The following is a 12932-nucleotide window of genomic DNA, read 5'->3' on the forward strand; positions in this document are numbered from 1 at the left end:
AAACGTGACATGGCGTCCAATCTGAATTCCAGCCAATTTTGCATTGAAAAAGTCAAACGGCGCTCCTTCCATTCTGAGCTCTGCCATGCGCCGAAACAGTCGTTCCCCCCCACATATCAGGTATCTGCGTACTCAGGACAAATTGCACAATAACTTTTGCAGTTCAATTTCTCCTGTTACCCTTGGTAAAATAAAAAAAATTGAACCTGAAGTATTTTTTTTATGAAAAAAAGTTAGTTGTTCATTTTTTTTTAAATATTCAAAAAAATTCCTGTGACGCACCTAAAGGGTTAATAAACTTCTTGAATGTGGTTTTGAGCACCTTAAGGGGTGCAGTTTTTAGAATGGTGTCACTTTTGTGTATTTTCTATCATATAGACCCCTCAAAGTGGCTTCAAATGTGATGTGGTCCTAAAAATAAAATGGTGTTGTAAAAATGAGAAATCGCTGGTCAACTTTTAACCCTTATAACTTCCTAACAAAAAAAAATTTTGGTTCCAAAATTGTGCTGATGTAAAGTAAACATGTGGGAAATGTTAGTTATCAAGTTTTTTGTGTGCCTTATCTCTGTGATTTAAGGGCATAAAAATTCAAAGTTGGAAAATTGCGAAATTTTCAAAATTTTCGCCAAATTTCCGTTTTTCTCACAAATAAACGCAAGTTATTTGAATGAAATTTTACCACTAACATGAAGTACAATATGTCACGAGAAAACAATGTCAGAATCACCGGGATCCATGGAAGCGTTCGAGAGTTATGACCTCATAAAGGTACAGTGGTCAGAATTGTAAAAATTGGCCCGGTCATGAACGTGCAAACCACCCTTGGGGGTGAAGGGGTTAAAAGCTTTCTTTTACTGTTAATTTCCCCTCTTACTTCTTTGTTTAGCCACATTTGGGTTTCTCCTATTTCTTTTCCTTTTATTCCCACAAGTTATAAACCGCTTACAGTGCCTATTAAGGATGTTCTTAAACATTTCCCATTTATTATCTGTATTCTTATTTCTGAAGACATTGCCCCAGTCAACCAGATTAAGGGCATCTCTAAGCTGATCAAACTTTGCCTTCCTAGAGTTCAGTGCTTTTGTGACTCCCTGACATGTCCCCCTAGCGAAAGACAAGTGAAACTGTACAATAATGTGGTTGCTATTTCCTAGATCCCCGACGACCTACAGATCTGTTATTCTGTGAGGTCTGTTAGGCTACTTTCACATTAGCGTCGTGCAACGCACGTTGCAATGCGTCGTTTTGGGGAAAAAACGCATCCTGCAAAGTTGCCCGCAGGATGCATTTTTCTCCATTGACTTACATTAGCGACGCATTGCGATGCATTGCCATACGTCGCATCCATCATGTGACGGATGCGTCGTGTTTTGGCGGCCGCGACGCACACAAAAACGTTACAATGTAAAGTTTTTTTGTGCGTCATCCACGCCATTTTTGACCGTGCATGCGCGGCCGAAACTCCGCCCCCTCCTCCCTGGACATTACTATGGGGCAGCGGATGTGCTGAAAAATTGCATCCGCTGCCCCTGTTGTGCACGCCTTTCACAGCGTGCGACGGTACGTCGCCCTGACGCAGGGCGACGGCCGTCGCACGACGCTAAAGTGAAAGTAGCCTTAGATAGTATTAGGTCTAAAAGTGCTGCTCCTCTGGTTGGATTCTGCACCAATTGTGAAAGATGATTTTTCTTGGTTATTAGTAGAAACCTGTTGCCTTTATGGGTTTTGCAGGTCTCTTTTTCCCAGTTAGTATCCGAGTAGTTAAAGCCCCCATAACAAGGACCTCATTATGAGTTGCACCTTCATCTATCGGCCTTAGTAGTAGACTTTCCATGATTTGTTATATTTGGGGGTTTGTAACAGACCCCAATGAGAATTTTGTTACTATTATTCCCTCCATGTATTTTGACCCATATGGACTCAAATCCCTCATTCCCTTCGCTAATATCCTCCCTTAGGCTAGTTTCACACTAGCGTGTTTGAGCGCTGCGACGGCCTGCGCACGGCCGCCGCTAAGCCCCTCCCCCTGCCACGCCTCCGCCGGTAGCTCCGCTTACCGGCGCATGACGCTGCATGCGTCCTGCGTCCCCTATCTTTATCACTGGGGGCGCAGGCCGTGCGCAGTCTGCATTTGGCGGCGCATGCGCCTTTTTGACGGTGCGCCGACCTGCGCCAAACGCAACCTGCTGCAGTTTGGTTGTGCCGGCGCACCGTCAAAAAGGCGCATGCGCCGCCAAACGCAGACTGCGCATGGCCTGCACCCCCAGTGATAAAGATAGGGGATGCAGGACGCATGCAGAGTCATGCGCCGGTAGGCTGAGCTACCGGCGGAGGCGTGGCAGGGGGCGGGGCTTAGCGGCGGCCGTGCGCAGGCCGTCGCTGCGCTCAAAAACGCTAGTGTGAAACTAGCCTTAAAGTGGACTTTAGACAAGATTTTACATAAAGAAAAACCCTTCGTCCTCTCCGATTTTTATGATCCTTTCTAAACAGACTGTACCCATGTAAGTTAACTGCCCAGTCATAGCTTTCATCTAACCATGTCTCGGTTATTCCCACTATGTCATAGTTTCTTGTAGATATTTCTGCTTCTAGTTCTTTCAACTTGTTTGTCAGGCTTCTGGCATTTGCGAGCATGCAGTCTAGAGGATTTTGTTTTGTTCCAATCTCCCCCTGTGGATTGTTTTAGAAATTTTCTTACCTCCCTTCTGAGTATGTTGCATCGGGTCTTCTTGCAGTACCTCATATCCTTCATCAGTATATTTTCTGGCTTCATGTTTGAGCCTAATGGGTTTCAGCAGAGAGAGGGCTCGAGGATGGAATGAGTAAGGAGCAAGAGGGACCTTGCACCTTACTCATTCCATCCTGGAGCCCTCTCTGCAATTTCATCAGGACTTTCAGGTCTTGCTTGTTTTGAGCAACTTTCACTCTTGATCCCCATAGAGTAGGAGGAAATGACCAGTTCTCATTTCAATGCCAGAACACCCCCCCTTGGACATTCTGCTCAGAAGCAAGAGACTGATATCTAGAAAACCCTGCAAACTGGTGACAGAAGGTAAATTACTTATTGTCATCATTCGGCAGCCCAGATATCCACTGAGATTATGTGAAAAGCCCGGACAACCCCTTTAATATTATGATTTTAGTCTGTTTTTAATTGCCCTCTTGTTGTATCTTTGTTACAATAAAATACATGCTTAAAATATATTATAGGTGTGCACAGGTTTCTATGCATTGGTCTTTTTTTCTTTCTTTTTTTGCTGTTGCAGCAGTTGTTTCCCGGTGCAGCGGTTTTCTCCTGGTGAAGCGGTTGTATCCTGGTGCTGTGGTTGTCTCCTGGTGCTGCTTTCTGTCCTGGCGAGGACAACACTGTCTATGTAAGTATAGAAGCTTTGAAAATGTCTGTCTCTTCCAATGCTTTTTCTGTTCCTTGTAGACTGGTCGACTCTCCTGGTGCTGCGGTTGTCTTCTGGTGCTGCGGTTGTCTCCTGGTGCTGCAGATGTCTCCTGGTGCTGCCATCTGTCCCTGGCCTGTGCTTACTGATGTGCTGTTGTATTACAGCCTGTAATGTAAGTATTGGTGTCCATGGATTTTTTTTTGTCTACATTGTGTTTGGATCTTAACAAGTTTAATTTTTCTTCTTTGTTCTTTTCTGTAGTGTTTCACTTGACGGCTGCCTGCTTTTCAAACATGTCCTCACGTGAAGAAATTACTTCTTCCCAGGGTGGACCTGACAAAGATTATGTATTCACATTTGCTATACTGATTGGTATGTAGTGACTGGCAATAATATACCTGTGTTAAATCATGTAATTTCTTTACAGGTACCTCCAGTGATGAAGAGGAGGACCAGTCAAGTGGAAATGAAGCTTCCCAGGATTGTCGGGCCCATGTGTCTCATGAGGAAAGATGGGGTGTAAGTAGTCTTTTCATCAGAGTTGTAATTGAATTTTTTTTCAGTTTTACTTAAAATTCTTTTTTTTCTATTTGATCTATAGATTTCACAATGGGAAGAAGCCACACTGGATATTGAAAATGAGCAACTAATCGATCTTGTGCAAGAGCGAGTAGCATTGTGGGACACCCGTGAACGTCAGCACTCCAACAATGTGGTGATTCAACGTCTCTGGGAAGAATTGGCAACATCGCTGCTGGCCAATTGGGACCGTGCCACGCCACATGCCAGAAATGATTTTGGTAAGTATTGCAATGTGGTCTGATGCGGCAGTGAACCTGTTAATGTATGTGCATTGTTTTCCAATTAGTTTTTTCATTTTTCCCCCTTCACACTGAAAAGAATCAAAATCCGTTGGCGTTCAATGAAGGACCGCTTCAACAAGGACATGAGAAAGGAGATTTGGGTTCGAAGCGGTGCTGCTCAAAGGTTCCGGAAATAAAAACACCACTGGAACCTTGCTTTTCTGAGGCCTGCGCTTGCTCAGCGAACGTAAGTTTTTTTTTCTTTTTAATAATGCTTTTCTTTTCCACACAGAACCTGGTGCAGCACAACACAATCTGGATCATCGTCTGTTGAAGCGGCACCTCATCTACCAGCCACTGAACAGATGCAGTCCCAAACATCCACCAGCGATGGAGCAACCTTGCAGGCTTCATTCACAGGCTGGGGAACAGGCAGGCGGTCCATCTGGTTTTCCCCTCTCCCAGCCCTCTGCTGCTGCTTTTGTTGGGTCTTCTCATCAGCGGCAGAGGGCCTGGGAGAGGTCAGGCATGGCCGAGTTTATGCACTTAAGCTCGGGCTACCAGGATGGGATTAGGTTGTTTGGTGACAGAGTGAAGATTGGTTTCAAGGATGTCAACAAATGCCAAAAACCATTCCCAAATTCAACCTACCACCTCCACCCTCACCTACCAATTTGACACTGCCTTCCCTTGTGTCTTTGTCTTGTACCTTCCAGTCTGTCTATCGATTCCCATGATTCCACTTTGTAATCTATCCCCAAAGTCTCCACTGCCATTCATGTTCAAATCCTTCAATTTGTTGACCCTTTCCCTGAAGACCCTTCCCCTGTAACCATTTCCTCATCATCTACCACCCTATCATCACAGCTCCACACCCTAAAGGTCCACCCCATCTCACCCTCACGTAAACCCCAACGCTAAACCCCATCACCCCGAATCTTAACCCTTCTTTTTTGATAAATTTTGTAAAATTAAATTTGTATTTTGTTTGCACTATATCTTGTTTTATTTGTATCAATATGCACCGCAGTCACAAACACACATGTGTATTATATTTTTGAGGGAACTTGTACGTTTTATTGGAGGTATTTAATTATTTAGCTCAGCAAACATTAGAGGTAAATTTGAACATTACATGTACATTTTTACATCACAGGTACATTTAAACATAACAGGTATGTAATTTTTACATTACAGGTAAATTTAAACATAACAGGTACATTTTACTTAGCGGCTTAAATAATTTCGTCTTGCCATGCCACACATCCATTATCTGAAACAAAGTAAGCAGCAAACTTATCCCTCATCTGGGCAACTTCCACTGTAGTTCTCAGAGGGTGAAATTGATAATCATGCAATGTAACAGGTTCCTCAGGTTGTAAGTTTGGTTGCTCTTTTACCAGGATGTAGTTGTGCAGAACCTTACACGCTTTCACAACCTCATCAATAGTGTCAATTTTTAGATTAATGGATGTGCCCAAAATGCACCATTCCGTACCAGCAATCCAAATGCATACTCCAGAGTTCTTCGTGCCCTTGTCAGACGGTAATTTTTTTTGTGTGATTTAAGTTCCGACTTGAGTAAGTTTAATAAGGTTGGCACACAATGCATCATCCCCCAAAACAACAAAAGGTATTAGTGGTCCTTCCGTGTTGGGAAGAGGTCATGGCTGCAGAAATTTAAAATGATTCCCATTTCCTCTTCCAAATGAGCCATTGTCCATGGCAACAAATCTACACTCAGCATCAGCAATAGCCATTAGAACAGTGGAAAAGTATTTTTTATAATTGAAATACCTTGTTCCACTTTGAGCAGGTTTCATTACCCTAATGTGTTTGCTGTCCACAGCCCCCACACAGTTAGGAAAATTATAAATTTCCTGGAATTTTGAAGTATTTTCCAGCCAGAGTTCAGTTGCGGGTTGGGGGAGAAATTCTTGCCACAGGACGTCACCTAAAGCATGACAGTTGTCTCTACATAATCCCAGGAAGTGTGGACACTACAATCCTGAATTGAAAATGGGGTGATGATATGGTCTCTCTGGTAGCCAGGAATCTGTGGAACAGAAAATGAGAAAAAAAAGTCAGTGCATGGCTTTTATAGCAATCATATTAATGCCAGGTCCAGAAATAGAAGGTGAGCACCATCACAATAGTCCACACATCCGCACCATCATGTGTGTATAAAAGAGACACAGCCGGCAATGCAACTGTTTTACTCTTAGGTGCACATTCATGGAAAATAAGCTAATCCACATAGCAAAAAATAGCAGAAATTAACGGCACTCACCGGGTGGTGTAGTCAAGGCTTTATTGTAAAAGCATATCAGCGGGAGAACGGGTGCAAAAAGCAGAGAGCAAAAAAGTTTTTGTGAAAAATTATTTTTTTGACTGTTTCTTTTCTCATTTTCCTTTTGTATTTATGGTATTATTATATGTGTTGTAGATTTTTGTTTTCACTTATGTGAACTATGTATACATATATTTTTTGTTATTTTGTTGATTGCTCAGCAGGTGAGCGGCACCGGTGGGAGGAGCCCTGACTTTTGGTTGTGGGTATTTCCTCCTTGGCCGGCTGCAGCTCACCATGTAACCTGTGGAAGCGCCTTTGCTGCACGAAACGATCGTCGTTGCTATCTCCTTTTTGCACCCGTTCTCCCGCTGATATGCTTTTACAATAAAGCCTTGACTACACCACCCAGTGAGTGCCATTCTTTTCTGCTATTTTTTGCTATATTAATGCCAGGTGTTTCTTTTTCCAAACTACGCACCTCAGGGTGACCAACAGATGTACCTGAGCAGGAATTGCTTGGCGATGGATCCTTGGACATGTAGCAGTAAGTCATGGAAGCTCTGTTCCGACATCCTCATGTAGTCAAAAAACTACACTGGGTTTTGCCACAGCTCTGTGCACAAAGAATGGTAGGCTCTACAGCACTCTCGGAGTTCAAAGATGTTGCCAATAGCGACGATGACGTCTTCTCTGTTTTTCTCTTCTTCTTTCTTCTTGACAAGCAAAAGCAAAGGCAGCAGCCAATTTCAGTTGTAAATCCAGATATTCCTAGAAGCTGTCCATGTCAATATCCATCTTGCAGCTAGATGCAGCAGCCAAAGATGAGGATTTCATCAGTGCAGTGTGTCTATATATATAGAAATCCTATGAGACACGCCTAGTGGGTGTCTGATGTCAAGGAAAAGCTACTGCAAAGCATTGAAAATTTCTAACGCATGCGCATAAACAACGCAAAAGCATGTAAAACGCATACGAACGCATGCACATTCAGCATTTTTTTGCGTCATGTATAAGATGATGCGGACAAAAAGCGGTGAGTAAACATGCATTTGCATGCGTTTGCGCACGCAGATGATACACTGCGCACAGAAACGCTAATGTGAACCTAGCCTTAGTTAACCAAACATCTTGAAAGATTAAGTCATTGCTGAGATAAAGCTTTGGACAAAAACAAAGTGCTTGGATGTGACAATATTCCAATAGAGCTTGTAAAGTCTTCTGAAGCAGAAGTTGATGTCATCACATGCCTGTGTCAACAGATATGGACAATTGGTAAATGGCCCAAGGACTGGACAAGATCCGTATTTATTCCTATTCCGAAGAAGGAAGATGCAACCAGCATCGGACTGGAGCACCTTGGGCCCACCAGAGAAAATCATTCTTGGGGCCTACTATGTAGCTACATAGAAATAAATACAAGACAACCAATTGTGTGCTAAAACGCGCTAATATCAGGGTATAATATAAGGTAGTACATGTCTTAATTATGAAGCAGGGGTTGGGGTAGCCCCCTCATTGAATATAAAGTAGCCCCCTCATAGAATATAATGTAGCCTCTATAACGGGGTCTTCTGTGCTCTAATACGTATTTACATTACCATCCCATTTCTCAGGAGGTCCACTCTACTTTTCCTCACTTCTGAATGAAGGATGCTGGTTCACAAGGCTTTGTAACATGGGAACATATAAAAGATCACTTCTTCTCCACGCATTTCCAGTGTGACAACATTTTACTCATCGGTCTCAGAATATACAGTATATACATACAGAGGGCAGGACAATCAATATGTGGTGGGCCAGTAGATAACAGGCTCCAATTAAGACCCCAGACGTACATTACAATAGCCACAGGTGGCCGGTGACCTCCCAATCATTTACCGAGGGATTTACAAAGGTGGGGGGAGGACAGAAGTGGGATATCTCGTTTACCTCTGCCCAGGGGTTGAAGCCGGTCGGTTGCTGCATTAGGGGTATGCATCTCACATTGCACCTATCATACATGCATCTATTCAGGGTGCTGGGGGGTTCTGTAACACGGCTCCCTCTTTTCAGCAACACGATCGGCATACACAGTCTGATCCTTAATGGATCGGCTTGGGGATGACCGAAGTCTATGGGGTTGGTACAAGTTCCGTTTGTTGACTTAGTCCATCGGCGTTACCATTTTGTTTGCCGGGTCTGTAGCGGATGGTGAAGTTTAGAGGTTGTACGGCTAAACTCCACAGCAGTAATCTGGCGTTGTCTCCAGAGACCCGATTAAGTCACACTAGGGGATTATGGTCCGTTAGGAGGGAAAACTGTCGTCCATACAAATATGGTTGTAACTTCTTGAGTGCCCATACTACTGCCAGGCACTCCTTCTCGATGGCCGCATAGCTTACTTCGCAGGGCAATAGTTTCTGACTCAGGTAAGCTACCGGGTGGTCTTGACCGTCCGGCCCGACTTGGCTCAGCACTGCCCCCAATCCAAACATAGAAGCGTCTGTGTGAACAAGGAAACGTTTAGTTGGATCGGGTGCGGCCAATACCAGGGTATTTGTGAGGGCGTCCTTTAGCTGGCGGAAGGCTTCCTCACACTCGGGGGTCCAAGTTACCTGGTGGGGGAGGTTCTTATGGGTCAGATCAGTGAGGGGCTTGGCTACGCTGCTGTAATTGGGGACAAATTTCCTATAATACCCGGCTGTCCCTAGAAACGCCATGACCTGGGTTTTAGTGCGTGGGGTGGGCCATTTGGCTATGGTCTCAATCTTGGCTGGTTCTGGTCGCTGTTTCCCACTTCCCACCCAATGTCCTAAATACTCGACCTCTGCTTTGCCCAGGTGACATTTGTTGGGGTTCAAGTTGATTCTGGCCTTGTGGATCCTGTCCAATACTGTCTCTAGGTGATTTAGATGCTCATCCCATGTCGCGCTGTAGATGGCGATGTCATCCAGGTAGGCACAAGCATAGTCCTGAGGACCATCCAGAAGCCGGGCAGCCAGCCTCTGGAAGGTCGCAGGGGCATTCTTCATCCCGAATGGCATAACTCGAAACTGGAATAAGCCAAACAGGGTGAGAAATGCAGACTTGGAAATAGCGTCAGGACTTAGGGGGATCTGCCAATAGCCTTTGCATAGATTGATGGTGGTCAAATACTTTGCCCCTGCCAGCCGGTCTAACAACTCATCCACACGTGGCATGGGATACGCATCTGTCACCGTTATCTCATTTAGCTTGCAATAGTCTACACAAAACCGGGTAGTCCCATCCTTCTTGGTCACTAACACAACGGGGGATGTCCAGGGACTATCTGACTCTTCAATGACCCCTAAACACAACATCTCTTGTATCTCTTGCTGCATTCCTTCTCATGCAGACTCAGGGACGCGGAAGGGGGGTTGTCTCAGGGGGGTCTGATCCTGGGTCTCAACCTTGTGTTGTGCCAGGCGGGTGTACCCCGGTCTCTCTGAAAACATCCTCTTTTGCTGCCTCAACAACGCCTCAGCCTGCTGTCTCTCCCGGGGCCCTAAGTTTTCTCCCAAGTGTACCTGGTCCCATTTTTTAGACTGAGTCCTCTCCCCTAAGACATCAGGCAAGGGGAGTCCTGCTAAATCCTCTGCTTTGGGTGCACAGATGGCCACTACCTCTTCAGGGTGCTCCCGGTAGGGCTTAAGCATATTCACGTGGAACATGCGGATAATCCTGGGGTCATCACAATCGGCAACATTGTAGGTGGTGTCGGCTATTTTCCCCACTACCTGTTAGGGTCCCTGCCATGCAGCTTTGAACTTGTTCTGCCTAGTTGGTTCTAACACCAGGACCTTCTATCCTATCTCAAAGTGGTGTTCTCTGGCCCTCCGATCGTACCACACACGCCTGCATGTTCCCATGTACAGCCCGAGTCAGCTCCTGTAGGCGGTCCCGGAACTCCAGAACATAGGGAACAATAGGTATCCCTTCTATGGTTCCCTCCCCTTCCCAGTGTTCTCGCACTATGTCTAGGGGTCCCCTTACCCTCCTCCCGTATAACAGTTCGAACGGGGAGAACCCCGTGGATTCTTGGGGCACCTCCCGATAGGCAAACAGGAGGTGTGGCAAGAATTTCTCTCAGTCCCTGTAGGTCCTGGTAAAAGTCCCAATGAGTTGTTTTAATGTTCCGTTAAAACATTCACACACCCCATTGGTTTGCGGGTGGTACGGGGCGCTTCTAATGGACTTTACGCCGCACAGCTTCCACAATTGGTTGGTAACCTCTGCTGTAAACTGGGTACCCTGGTCCGAGATAACCTCCCAGGGAAATCCAACCCGTGAGAAAACCTGGAGCAGGGCAGCCACCTCTGTCTCTGCCAGTATGTTAGGTAATGCAACCGCCTCTGGATACCGTGTGGCATAATCTACCACTGTCAATATATACTTTTTCCCTGATGGACTGGGTTTGGCTAATGGCCCTATCAGATCGATCGCTACTTGGCTAAATGGCTCCTCCACAATGGGAAGGGGGTGTAGTTTCCCCTTACAGTGATCTCCCCTCTTGCCAATGCGCTGGCAACTGTCACAGGTCTGGCAGCACTGACGAACATCATAGGTTACCCCCAGCCAAAAGAAGTTTTGTGTCAGACGATGCCTGGTGCGACTGACGCCGAGTTGCCCGGCTAAGGGTATGTCTTGAGAGATTCGCAGTAGCTCCTGCCCACTTCTTGGGAACTACCAGCTGTCGTTTTATAGTGGGGCTCGTCCCTGTGTGGCGCTGCTCTGTAATCCGGTAGAAGAGTCCCTGATGCCATACAAACTGTTCCCCTTCCAGTATTCCTCTCCCCTCCTGTGCCTTCCCACGATACCCCTGTAATGAGGAATCCTCAAGTACCTTCCTTTTAAACTCAGCTGGAGTGGCCCCAGAAATACGTCTGGCTATGGGCATACATGTAGGACTGGGGTGTCTTACCTGGGCCTCCTCTGAGTGTGATTCCGCCTCCGCAGCTCGAGCTAGTCTCCGGGTGGTCACAGGATAGGTCTCAGCCAGAATGGTGACCAAGAATGCTGCCAACATGGGCCCCAAGTCATTTCCCAGCAAGATGTCTGCAGGCAAATCCTCCATCAGACCGACCTCAACAAGGCCATCCCCGACTCCCCAGTTCAGGTGAATCCTGGCAGTGGGCAGTCGATGTATGGCTCCCCCTGCTACATGGACGGCCCCTGTCCAGTCCATCTTCACTTGGTCCCGGACAAGATGAGGCTTCACAAGGGTCAAAGTTGCTCCGGAATCTCTTGGTCCCTGCATATATTTCCCATTAACCCACACCGCCTATCAATGCTTTTGTCGATTATCTGCCCGGGCTGCCAGCACGGGGTCTACTTCATGCAGCACTTCCTCCATCTCTTTCATCCCCGGATTAGTCATAGCCCCCAATGCCGGGTCAGCTTCGCTCTGGTAGTAGTGTACAGCAGCCCGGTTGACGTTAGCCGTTCCCACCTTTGGCCACTGGGTACGCTGAGTCCGGTTGGGACATTGTCTTTGCAGGTGGCCCAGCTGATGGCAGGTGTGACATCACACCTCAGGGGGACTCTGGTATGCCGGGGTTTTAGCTAGTCCCCCGACAATCTTCTGTGGTTTAGGGGCCTCCAGACCCATGGGAGGGCCCCTAGTGACAGTCTTTGATCCTGATAACTGAGACCTCCTGGCATCATGATGTTCATTGGCCAGTCGAGCGGCCTCTTCAAGAGTCATTGGCCGTCTGTCCTGAAGCCATTCTTGTGTCTCGGGGTTTAGTCCAATAAAGAATTGCTCTAACAAGAAGAGCTGGAGGATGTCCTCCTTAGTGGTTGCTTGGCTCCCTTGTACCCACATTTGGCAGTATGCTTCAGGTGTCAGCGCATACCGGGCCAAGATCATTTCTTTGACCCTCACATAGTCCATACAGTTCTCATCAGGTACCGTGCGATAGACGTCCGCTGCCTGGCCTGTCAGCTTGCTGGCGAAACCTTAACCCAATCCTCCGGCTTCACTTGATGAAGGGCACACTGCCACTCAAAGTCCTGCAGAAAGCCATCAATGTCTTCCTCTGCCTCCCCCAACTGTCAGAAGGCATTATACTGGATTTTTTGGGGGCTTACTGCTGACGGTACCTGGGCGGAGGCCAGAGCTCCCCCTGCTCGCTGACTCTCCTCTCTCCGCTTTGCCATCTCCATCTTGGCTAGCTCTATCTTGGCTAGCTCTAGTTTGGTCTGCTCTGCCATCTCTATCTTTGCTAATTCTATCCTGGTCCACTCTGCCATCTTTTCCTTCAGATCAGTACGCACATCAGCCATCACCTCTCATACGATCTCTACTGCAGGGTTTGGGCCATAGAACACCAGTATGCTCTTTAACTCCCTCTGGAATTCAGTCTCTTCCACGTTCACATTGGGGGGCGCTGCACTGTCGTGTTCCATGATGGCTGCTATCAAATCCGCTTTTGTTTTG

Source organism: Dendrobates tinctorius, unplaced genomic scaffold (assembly GCF_039654945.1).
Source record: "Dendrobates tinctorius isolate UK_male_01 unplaced genomic scaffold, ASM3965494v1 ptg000102l, whole genome shotgun sequence".
Classification (NCBI taxonomy): domain Eukaryota; kingdom Metazoa; phylum Chordata; class Amphibia; order Anura; family Dendrobatidae; genus Dendrobates; species Dendrobates tinctorius.